Raw genomic sequence first — 11,709 nt, forward strand, 5'->3', positions numbered from 1 at the left:
TTTAATATCAAAAATATTCAAGATTTGACTATTTAGGAACTGTTTGTTAAGTAATTAGAACCAAATGCTTATCAATTTTCATTTTATAATAATTTATTGTTTTACAATATTTTTTACAATATTTTTTACCATATTTCCCCGTACAAGTGAACTTGGTTCAGTATAATGCTTTCACCTTACAAAAAGTGCGCCCCCTCACGTAAAATACAATTTTAAAACAATTCCTATGTATAAAAAATATTCAAGCCTTAATCACATACTAGGTTTCATTAATTTTATTTCACTATTTTTACAAAAAAAAAAGTTTTAAAATTCATTAACAAATTTTAAAAACATACCATATGATATCTCGTTAGTAACCACAAGTAACCTCCCTCACTCAGTAATACTGTCAGTATGCAACCTCCCTCGCGTACAGGAGTGTCCGTTGTATGAGTCTGTCGGTTACTTAGTTGATGTTGTATACTGACTAGTATATATTTAAATTGTTACTCAAACATATATAGGTGACGTTCAAATCAGCGATACTACATTTACGTTGAAGATATAACAACTGAATACTTCGTGATATTTCAAAGTACACATGTTTTCTGATACTATTAATCAGTTAACTGTTCCGACCTTGTTGGAAAATGTGTCCCCTACGTGCGCCGCACAAATTAAGCGATGACGAATATATTCGTCAAACCCAGAGTATGTTTGATATGAAATTGGGTTGCTGCAATTATCCCGACTAGGTCACAACATTACAGACTGGTATTATGCCAATGAATCCCACTGACCAGATGATAAAACACAAACAATTATGTAGGGAAATATCTGGACAGGTTAGTAGCCCACGACGCTATTTGGATGATTGCTAAATCTTGCACCCCGTACATGAGCCAAAAAAAAAAGCTCCGCCTCTTGAATACAGGTAAATTGGGAACAAAAGGATCCTCATCCCGTTTTTTATAACCAGGCGCGCCACTTATTGCATAGTCTAGCCTAACACAATATATGAATTTGTTATTGATTCAGTGATGACTAATAAAAGGCAAGGATACATTTACTAAGACTAATTCATACTATATCTTCTATTAGTTCTTTTTATTTCGACTTGGCCTCCAAAATATTCCAAACTTCTTGCAGTTTACGAATATATTTTAGTTTTAACTAAAATTGCAAAATGAACTGCTGATGGTTACTACTGAAAACGCATGACGAATATACTCTTCATAACAGAAAATTATACATTTTTTTCATGATGAATATCTTTGTCATACTAAAACATCGAACGAAAGCTTTACTGTTTTCTGTACTGAACATCAAACTTCGGTACCACTGCTCACAAAAAAATATTGAATATATTAGGCAGGTTCTACTTACTTATTGTTTATTTAAATGTACATTAAAGTTCTATAAATTAAGAAGTATAAGTTTAAAGATTTATATTGTATAGTTTGCTGAAATGAACAATTGTAGAAACTCCAGTCATGAGCGTCCTATCTTTATCCGATGCTGTCCAACATTGAGTTTGCTGCCTATTAATGATGATTACCCTCTAAGGACTCTTCTTTACATCCAGCAGCGTGCAAGTAATAAGATGATTCTCAGCTATTCTATTTGGAATATAAAGAAGAAAGGAAATTTGCCTGTGTAGCACTGTTCTTCAGGTAATCTTATATATTACTTTATACGTTCTGAGTATTACATACAATACAAACTAAAATCTTTTTATTAAAATTAATCTTTCCCTTTTAATCTGAATAAATAAGGTTTTAATTTTGAAAGTTAAACGTACTTGTGAGTGCAAGTTAAATTTTGAGGCAGTTTAAGTTTTCTTTAAAATGAATTATGCTGTTGTATCGAATCTATTTTTTTTAATAATAAACTTCATTAAAAAAATTACAATTTCATTGGAAAATGGTAATATTTGAAGCATATAAAAAACGCATTTGATTTTTAAAATTATTTACCCAATAGAAAGTAGTATCGTATTGTGTTCATTGAAATAATTCACTCACATTAATAATTATATAAAAAGATTAAAGTTTATTTAAAATTAAATAAATTAAAAATTTCATGTCAACACTATTGTTCGAATTAATTTATATTAATTGAATGATGTATTGTTGTATTTGGTTAGTTCGATTCCCAGACCTATGTCTTTGATTTTATTTTAAAATGCATAATAGTTTATTTACTTGAGAAAAGGTTTAGTTTAATAGAAAAATACTACGTTTGCTGCAATATTTCAACAGTGTAAATTTAATTCAAATTATCATCTTATGAGGTGTTAATGTAGTATTTCTCCTTTCCAGTGCTTTTATCTATTAGCTTTTTCAACTCTTTGGCAACTTGCAGCTAAAACTCAGCTTACAACTTAATTAATTATTATTAAGGGCCCTTCTATCATTCCTGCAACAAGTCCGTAAATATGATGTGATTCTATTTTATCTCCGACTAAAAAAAAAAAATAATAATAAGGGAATCTACTTACCACCCTGTACTTCAGGTAATCTTATCTATTATTTAATGTGTTCAGTGAATTACTGAGAAAATGAATTTTTTTTGTTTTGTTTTTAATAAAGTAAATATTTCACTTATTCAAGTTGTACCATCTTTATTTTAAAGTACTTTTAGCATATAAATGATTCAAGTTCAGTCAATATACTAATTTTGTGTTATTGTTGTACCGTAAATTAATCCAGCACTTCGCTGACTTGCAGCTACCCTTTATAATCGATCACACTACATGTACATGTCCACATAAGTTGAGGTGTATCACATACAATTTCGCCTTACTGGAAAAAATCTATCTTCGCAATCTTGTGGGACTTTTCATTCAGGTAATTATATCTTAATTAAAACGTATACCATTAAATTTAAAAAGGAAAGAATACTTCTTCAGATTTATTAAATCTTACTTCGACACTGAATGGAAAAAGTGTTAATATCGTCCTAAGTAGTTTCAAAATTTATTATTAACTTCGTTGTCAATGAGAATTTGTAGCATTTATCTCATAAAGTACTTAAAAATTGCTTCAAATGTAATGTTTGTAAAAAAATACAATTTAAATTGCGTGCATATTGAAATCTGGACAATAATTAAAATACATAACTAAAAGTAGTCACAAGTTCACAACTGGCAAAGCGCTCTATCAGCAAGATCAAGAACTACTCAGCAAATAGTAGTTCTCAGGTCTTCCACTAGATCGCATAGGTATGTAGAATTCATGTCATTGATTTCATATATGATTTACATTCATAATGATAACCTTAATAACCTTCACTACAGATAACATTAGTAATTACTAACACACTAATTGTTGTTTGCTTCTGAGAGTGCAGATTATAAAGATTCACTTCTGAAGGAATAGTTATTAAATTAACGTCAACCGTAAATTAATATGAACCATAAATTTATTATGATCTATTTAGATTCTTTATTGCGATTTTCGATATCCAAATGATGAATTTGTTAAAATATATTTACGTATATGTGAATGAAATTCAAATAGTGTATTTAGTTTTTCTGTATCCAGTGCGTTCGTCCAGGGCTTCTTTTTTGGCCATTCGCTAGCTCGCTTTTAGATCCATCTATCATCTAAAATGTGTACTATTAAAGCTCTAAAGTTATGTCATCCATTCCTGCATTACAATGTGAGCATTCTACCATCAGTTCTTGCACAGCTGCTCTTAGGATAGTTTTTAGTTAATACATTCAGGTACCTTTATTTAATATTTCCAAAGCATGTTGAAATATACTTTTCTTTTTTTAGAAAGATAATTAAAATCTTTCTCTTTAAGTTGGAATGAGAAAAGTTTAAATTTGTTAAAAAGGATTTAATTTAATAAATAACACAGTGTAAATCGTTCGTAGTGTTTTGCGTTTTATCATCAATTGCAACTATTTTTTATTCAACCTTAATCTTTTTCAAATTCGTTCACTTTTAAAGAGTATAAACTATCTTTTCAAATAGTTCCAACGTAGAGTAATTTAAGTTTAAATAATTAACTGTCACTATGTTTTAAAGTGCTACTAATTCACTCTTAAAGAATGATCCGTTTAAAAGATTTAAGCTTTCCTTCTTTCCTAAGATAAAAATATATCTTTAAAAGCAGTTAATTTATTTGTAGTTCATTGAATAGAACGCTTGTTTATTTTTATCTTTTATTAAAAATATAAAATGTATTACTAGTAGGAGAATAAAGAACAACCTTTAATTTAAAATAAATAATAATTTTATTTGCATAAGTATTTTTTTTTAGTATTCTATTTTATCTCCGACTAAAAAAAAAAAATAATAATAAGGGAATCTACTTACCACCCTGTACTTCAGGTAATCTTATCTATTATTTAATGTGTTCAGTGAATTACTGAGAAAATGAATTTTTTTTGTTTTGTTTTTAATAAAGTAAATATTTCACTTATTCAAGTTGTACCATCTTTATTTTAAAGTACTTTTAGCATATAAATGATTCAAGTTCAGTCAATATACTAATTTTGTGTTATTGTTGTACCGTAAATTAATCCAGCACTTCGCTGACTTGCAGCTACCCTTTATAATCGATCACACTACATGTACATGTCCACATAAGTTGAGGTGTATCACATACAATTTCGCCTTACTGGAAAAAATCTATCTTCGCAATCTTGTGGGACTTTTCATTCAGGTAATTATATCTTAATTAAAACGTATACCATTAAATTTAAAAAGGAAAGAATACTTCTTCAGATTTATTAAATCTTACTTCGACACTGAATGGAAAAAGTGTTAATATCGTCCTAAGTAGTTTCAAAATTTATTATTAACTTCGTTGTCAATGAGAATTTGTAGCATTTATCTCATAAAGTACTTAAAAATTGCTTCAAATGTAATGTTTGTAAAAAAATACAATTTAAATTGCGTGCATATTGAAATCTGGACAATAATTAAAATACATAACTAAAAGTAGTCACAAGTTCACAACTGGCAAAGCGCTCTATCAGCAAGATCAAGAACTACTCAGCAAATAGTAGTTCTCAGGTCTTCCACTAGATCGCATAGGTATGTAGAATTCATGTCATTGATTTCATATATGATTTACATTCATAATGATAACCTTAATAACCTTCACTACAGATAACATTAGTAATTACTAACACACTAATTGTTGTTTGCTTCTGAGAGTGCAGATTATAAAGATTCACTTCTGAAGGAATAGTTATTAAATTAACGTCAACCGTAAATTAATATGAACCATAAATTTATTATGATCTATTTAGATTCTTTATTGCGATTTTCGATATCCAAATGATGAATTTGTTAAAATATATTTACGTATATGTGAATGAAATTCAAATAGTGTATTTAGTTTTTCTGTATCCAGTGCGTTCGTCCAGGGCTTCTTTTTTGGCCATTCGCTAGCTCGCTTTTAGATCCATCTATCATCTAAAATGTGTACTATTAAAGCTCTAAAGTTATGTCATCCATTCCTGCATTACAATGTGAGCATTCTACCATCAGTTCTTGCACAGCTGCTCTTAGGATAGTTTTTAGTTAATACATTCAGGTACCTTTATTTAATATTTCCAAAGCATGTTGAAATATACTTTTCTTTTTTTAGAAAGATAATTAAAATCTTTCTCTTTAAGTTGGAATGAGAAAAGTTTAAATTTGTTAAAAAGGATTTAATTTAATAAATAACACAGTGTAAATCGTTCGTAGTGTTTTGCGTTTTATCATCAATTGCAACTATTTTTTATTCAACCTTAATCTTTTTCAAATTCGTTCACTTTTAAAGAGTATAAACTATCTTTTCAAATAGTTCCAACGTAGAGTAATTTAAGTTTAAATAATTAACTGTCACTATGTTTTAAAGTGCTACTAATTCACTCTTAAAGAATGATCCGTTTAAAAGATTTAAGCTTTCCTTCTTTCCTAAGATAAAAATATATCTTTAAAAGCAGTTAATTTATTTGTAGTTCATTGAATAGAACGCTTGTTTATTTTTATCTTTTATTAAAAATATAAAATGTATTACTAGTAGGAGAATAAAGAACAACCTTTAATTTAAAATAAATAATAATTTTATTTGCATAAGTATTTTTTTTACATAGATTTAGTATTTTATAATCATTTATATGAATAAGTTAATAAAATACAAAACAAAATGCTAAAAACTGTTAGAAACAAAAAAGGAAAAATTAGTTCCAAAAAACTCCGTTAGAGGGCGCCATCTGTCAAACATGTGATAAACTAGTTACAAAAAAATCCGTAATAGAGCGCTACCTATCAAACAGGTGATAGTTCCAGAATTTGCCACCAGGTAGCAGTGCTGTAACCTTCCCTATATATACGGCAACAGCACAAATTTTCGTCAGTACGACTTGAGTGATGCAGGGGGATAGATCGCTCGTCGCTCCAAATATATGTTACTAGCTAGTCTAGTCTATCAATCACCTCTCTCTCAAAGAATCATGATGTCGGGAGATGTTGTCGCTTCGACGGTTCTCCCCACCCTGCCCCGCCCTTTCAGCGAACTTAGTTATATAGGTCCCGGAGCAAGATGGCGCCAATTTAACTCACCTGATGGCCGGCCCCACTGGCCACTAGATTGCTCCAGCTGTCTGTTGCTCTTACACACTCCCTCGACTCAGCCGGCCATTTTTAACCTTCCTTTTAGGTTATCCTTTTTTACTTCTACCTCTCTAGACTATGTAACCTTCCTTTTAGGTTATCCTTTTTATTTTTTCGTATTTTCTACATCATTTTGATATTTTAATAAATTATTATTAATTATTTTCGTTTTATTTTTACTTTTTCATATTAATGAACACATTAAATGAAAACAATAAATAAAATCATTTTTTTAAAGACTTTTTTTAACATGCAATTTTTAATTTTGATCAAATCATGCGTATTATTACTCATAATAACTACTTACTTTTTTTACAGATTCCTATCCAATGATTGTTGATATATTCACATTGGATTGATCTTTTACGTCCTTTCACTTGGGCTTTTATTGATGACTAGTTTTGCAGGCAGTACTCTTGGTATCACCAGTATTGATCCAAGAAATCATTATTTATGTAATTTCAATAATTATAATGTTAACTTAGTTTTGCCTAGCGTAAGAAGCTATAAAAACACATCTGTAACAATTTATGTATACTAGAAATATTAAATAAAGACGTCTGTAACTTAAGAATTGATTTTTTTTTTAACGAACCTGAAACTTTTTATACAATGAAAATTATATATATTTCCAAAGAGCACACTTATTAGAAAATGATGCAGAATTGCCATGCATAATTGATATTGAATTTTTCAATTAAAACTTTACCCGCAATCAACAAAAATTAAAACTTCTTTCAGATACAAAAAAAAAAGAATGGTCCAAATAAACCAAAAGTTGACATGTTTAATTAAAAAATTTTTAATTCAATAAAAGAAGATTTATCATTAAAACAAGTTTTAATTGGTTGAGTGAGAGTTACATTTGATTAAAAATGCATGCATTCACATCGTTGATTATTTAAATCAGACATCAACCTTTCTTTTACTAGAGTGAGAACATTATTTATTCCGATGAGATGAAAAGATGAATCATCTTAAAAAAGGTTTTAGTTTATAATGTAATACTTTGAACGTACTAAATAATTGATCAGATTACCTGAAGAACATTTCCACAGTCCAAGTAGGAGGTAGATTTCCTTCTATTCTTCAATCTCCAGATTAGAATGGTAAAGAATCATCCAACATTGGCCAACTTGCTGTTAGATGTAAAGAAGTGCCCATACATGAAGTTTTCCAATGAACGCTGAGCATTACTAGGCAGCGTAAGAAAAGTCAATTGATGAAAGCACTGGATGGATAATGATTACAGAATAATCCTTTATCAGTTTCCATTTAATTCACACTAATTGAATTATTCAAGAAGTCTGAGCATTTTTCTGTTAAACTAAATAGATCTTTTTGTTTATTTTATCCCTGATTGGCTTCAGAATTTTATCTATCAACTTAATTAATCTATCGAGATTGGATTAATCAGTTTGGAGTAATGAAAACTACCTCAGCGATGTTACAATCCCGCACTACAGTTGCTGACTAAGTTAGGAAGGTTATATGGTGGTTATGTGTGCCATTCAAATCATTAACAATTCGTAAAAAAAAAAAAATGAAATAAATACTAATGAATCCTAGAATTTATTAAACAGTAATGAACGTTTGGTGCATTTATAATGTTTTAAAATTTTGAAGTTGGAGTTGTATATTATAATATATTGTTATATATTGTATAATATTATACATGGTTGGGGGGGGGGATTGGAATTTAATCAAAAACTTCAAACTATACTTATTTCATTTATACTGAGAAATAATAACTTTGAAATTATAAATAAATAATTCAAATAATAAAGCAAGTGCGTCATAAAATAAAATGTTATAAATGGAAAACTTTAGAACAGTAAAAAAAACATGCAAAATGCTCGTATATTCAAAGTTTTTGCTTGTTTCTGAGATTTCCTTTGGTCTGTTTGACCTTACTAAAACAACATTCACAACGTCTCAAAACAATTGACGTTAATTCCAAATTATAATCGCATCAAAAACATTGAACAGCAATTGAAGCAGAAATGGGAGTTTAGCACATGATAAACAAGAACACGAATAATCACTGAGCGGCTGATATTTTCAATAACCTACTTACAAAAGTGACGATTCATGTGCAAAGAATCAGGAACTAAGCACCGTGAAAATTTCTCCTTCATACTTTTAATAACTAAGAGGAATATCGTTTATTCAAACCGAGTAGCCTACATTCCAAATTACCATTGCAAAATTAATAGAAAATTGAGAATATCTTTTTTAGATTTGTGCAAAAGAATAAGATTTCGGCATTAGTGTATAATTAACTACGACAGAGGTGGAATGTAAATACAGGATAGCCCAAATTCGAAGTTACAATTGCAAAATTAAAGGAAAAATAAGTAATTCTGGCCGAGTTTGACTGGAATAATTAAGGTTTCTGCTTTATACTATTAACAAGGAAGTTACGATTGCAGAAATTATGGAAAATTTTTCTTTATTATTTTGCTACCTTTCTCATTCTATTGTACAAAACTAGAAGAGAAGTTAGAATATAAAACTACTGGTGGGACGTTATTAAACTTTACATTAATAATTTAAATTTCATGGAGATTAATCTCCCCTTTAAATGAGAGAAATGTGAACATTAACGTGGAAGTCCATAATTCCTAAATACATAATCGAAATTAGCAATATACTTTTACAGCAATAAAGAATTTCACAAACACTTCTAATCACTTCAACTCGTAATTAAAATAAAAGTATACACCAAAAATGTTGCTTACCTGCAAGAAGTCCTTAACGCAGTAATTATGCAAAAACAAATTTTTTAATTTCCTAGGTAGTTATCGCTTAATGCAAATAGATAAAACAATCAGTTTTCTAAGGTATGTAAAGTTCTCACTCACTTAATTTACTCAGCAGCATCAACTTAAAACTATCAAGATAAATAAACAAACATCAAATTATGAGGTAAACAGTGAATTTTAAACAAATATAACTATTTATTTAAACTAATATAACTGTTGTTATGCGATAAAGAGAATATTACTACAAAACCGAACAACCTTTTTACCCCACAATTGTTTTCTTTGTTTTCTTAGGAGGTTATTTAATGTTTATTTTAATAGTGTCAACGTACATGTTCATGCTACCTAGCGGTAATCACTAGAACTAATTCCTATGTGATTACATCTTTTTAGTTTTAGCTCTTGTCGCTAGATAGCATTGGCATTACCTTAATATGTCTATTTTTTTCCATTTCTAATGTTAAAGTAATAACGGAATGAATAGAATTTCTAATAAGGTTGCCCAATTTCTTTAATTTAAATTTAAGGACTTCAATTTCTGTTTTATTCCTTGATTTAAATAGAGAATATACCAAAATAATATGTAGGTAAGAAAAATTAATTGAATTGTAACGATTGCTTTGTGGATATTAAAGTAAATGTAAAAATGAATCTTTTTCAGATTATCTTATCTATTAGTTCGCTATTATATTTCACTATCTATTATAAGTATCACAACATAAGAAAGAGAAACATTTATTAACATTTTTTCTGATAAATAATCTTTTTCTCTTAGTGTGAATAAATCACGTTTTAATTTCCAATGTGATAAAACTATTATTTATTATTCAAATTAAACGTCTTTTTCTCAGAACATTAATTTTATTAATATTAATTATTTATAGCAAAATATTAATTTTTTTAGGAAAATGGTAACATTTTAAACTAAATAAAAGTTAGATTTTTTATACAAATAAGCTAGCTGTTGAATTAATAAAACAAGGTTTTAGTTCTTAGAAGCATTTGTTTAAAAGTACATGTTATGTTGTTTATTATATAAACTACATTCATTTGTATTGATTAAAAGATATTTGTGGTACTGGGATTAATCCTGTTGTAAGCCTTGGATTTTATTTAGAGTTTAATAAGAGAAATTTCTTGTAAAGTCAGTTTGTTAGTCGTTTCCTCTTTCCTAATTTGATAGTTACGAAAGCCCGTTTTTTCTTTCTCTTCTCCTTCTATTTTTTATTTTTATTTTTTACTAATATAACTTAGCTGTTTAGATAGAATACTTTATTTCATTGAATAATAATGCTTTTCAGATCGAAACTCTGAATTCTGAGAGTACTATTTCCTGCAAAACTTTTTTTAAATGAAGTTAAAATGAAAAAGACGTAGAGAAAACATCCACTCAATGAAAATACAAAACATCTTTTATTATGAGTCAAATACTAAAAAAATGTATTATTTCGTTATATTATAATATGTAATATGCATGTTTTTGTCTAAATGTAAATAATGATATGAATTATTTAATTTTGTAAAGATAATGTATAGGTTGGTTGAAGAATAAAGAAAAAACTTTAATTTATTTTCATACCTATTTTTTACGTAGACTTAGTATTTATATTCTATTATTGTGAAAAAAAATAATAAAAATTGTTCTAAAAGCAAAAAAGAAGTACTAAAAAACGGTAATAACTAAACAAGAAAAAATTAGAACAAAAAAACATCAAAAATATTAGTTCTAAAAAAATCCGTCAGAGAACGCTAAATATAGGATGTTAAAATAAAAAATTAGTTCTAAAAAAATGCGTTAGAGTACGTACAAATTCAAATAAGTTAAAATTAAAGCTAGTTTTAAATAAATCCGTCAGAGAGCACCACTAAGCAAACAAAGTTGACAGTTAATAATTTATAGTTCTCAGAATGACCACTAGATAGAACTGCTGTAACCTCTTGTTTATATACGTAAACAACCAATTTTCTTCAGTACGTCTTGAGTGTTGTTGGGGTGTATATCGCTCGTCGCTCTCAAACATATATCTAGTTAAATATACATCTCTCTCATATTTGTTCAAGCTGTCTCTCCCAGGAAGCGGTACAATCACTATTTATACTAACATTTTTCCATAAAAGAATTTAGCATCATTCTCTAAAAGTTATTCAATGAACATCTAATCTAGTTAAAAACTCAAGAAGTTAAGTTAGTTCAAATATTCACCACCAGGTAGCACTTAACCTTTATATAAATACAGCTATAAACACAATTCCCCTTTAGTACGATTTCAGTACGGCTGGAGGGTAGTTCGCTTCGTCACTCGCTCTCTCTCCAAACAAACCTAGTCAGGTTGCACAGC

At 28.5% G+C, this 11,709-nt stretch overlaps 2 long non-coding RNA genes across 8 annotated transcripts; one reads left to right on the plus strand and one right to left on the minus strand.

Annotated features, from left to right (window-relative positions):
• The first annotated feature begins 374 nt into the window (after positions 1 to 374).
• Positions 375 to 7,179, plus strand: LOC141447801 (uncharacterized). Of its 7 annotated transcripts, none has more exons than XR_012454588.1 (9): positions 375 to 1,353; positions 1,442 to 1,655; positions 2,304 to 2,497; positions 2,694 to 2,831; positions 3,528 to 3,710; positions 4,255 to 4,325; positions 4,540 to 4,659; positions 5,356 to 5,538; positions 6,924 to 7,179. It is a non-coding gene; the product is annotated as an uncharacterized lncRNA (long non-coding RNA). The 7 variants fall into 7 exon arrangements; XR_012454585.1 differs by having other exon boundaries at positions 376 to 1,385; positions 1,465 to 1,655; positions 2,712 to 2,831; XR_012454586.1 differs by having other exon boundaries at positions 376 to 1,353; positions 2,712 to 2,831; positions 4,522 to 4,659.
• On the minus strand, positions 6,987 to 9,679 carry LOC141447802 (uncharacterized). Its single transcript, XR_012454589.1, has 3 exons — positions 9,347 to 9,679; positions 7,645 to 7,801; positions 6,987 to 7,123 (listed from the first exon to the last, which is right to left on the minus strand). It is a non-coding gene; the product is annotated as an uncharacterized lncRNA (long non-coding RNA).
• Positions 9,680 to 11,709: the final 2,030 nt, after the last annotated feature.

The sequence above is a fragment of the Rhodnius prolixus genome, unplaced genomic scaffold (assembly GCF_049639745.1).
Source record: "Rhodnius prolixus isolate KJV_2025 unplaced genomic scaffold, Rpr scaffold_13, whole genome shotgun sequence".
NCBI classification, from domain to species: Eukaryota; Metazoa; Arthropoda; class Insecta; order Hemiptera; family Reduviidae; genus Rhodnius; species Rhodnius prolixus.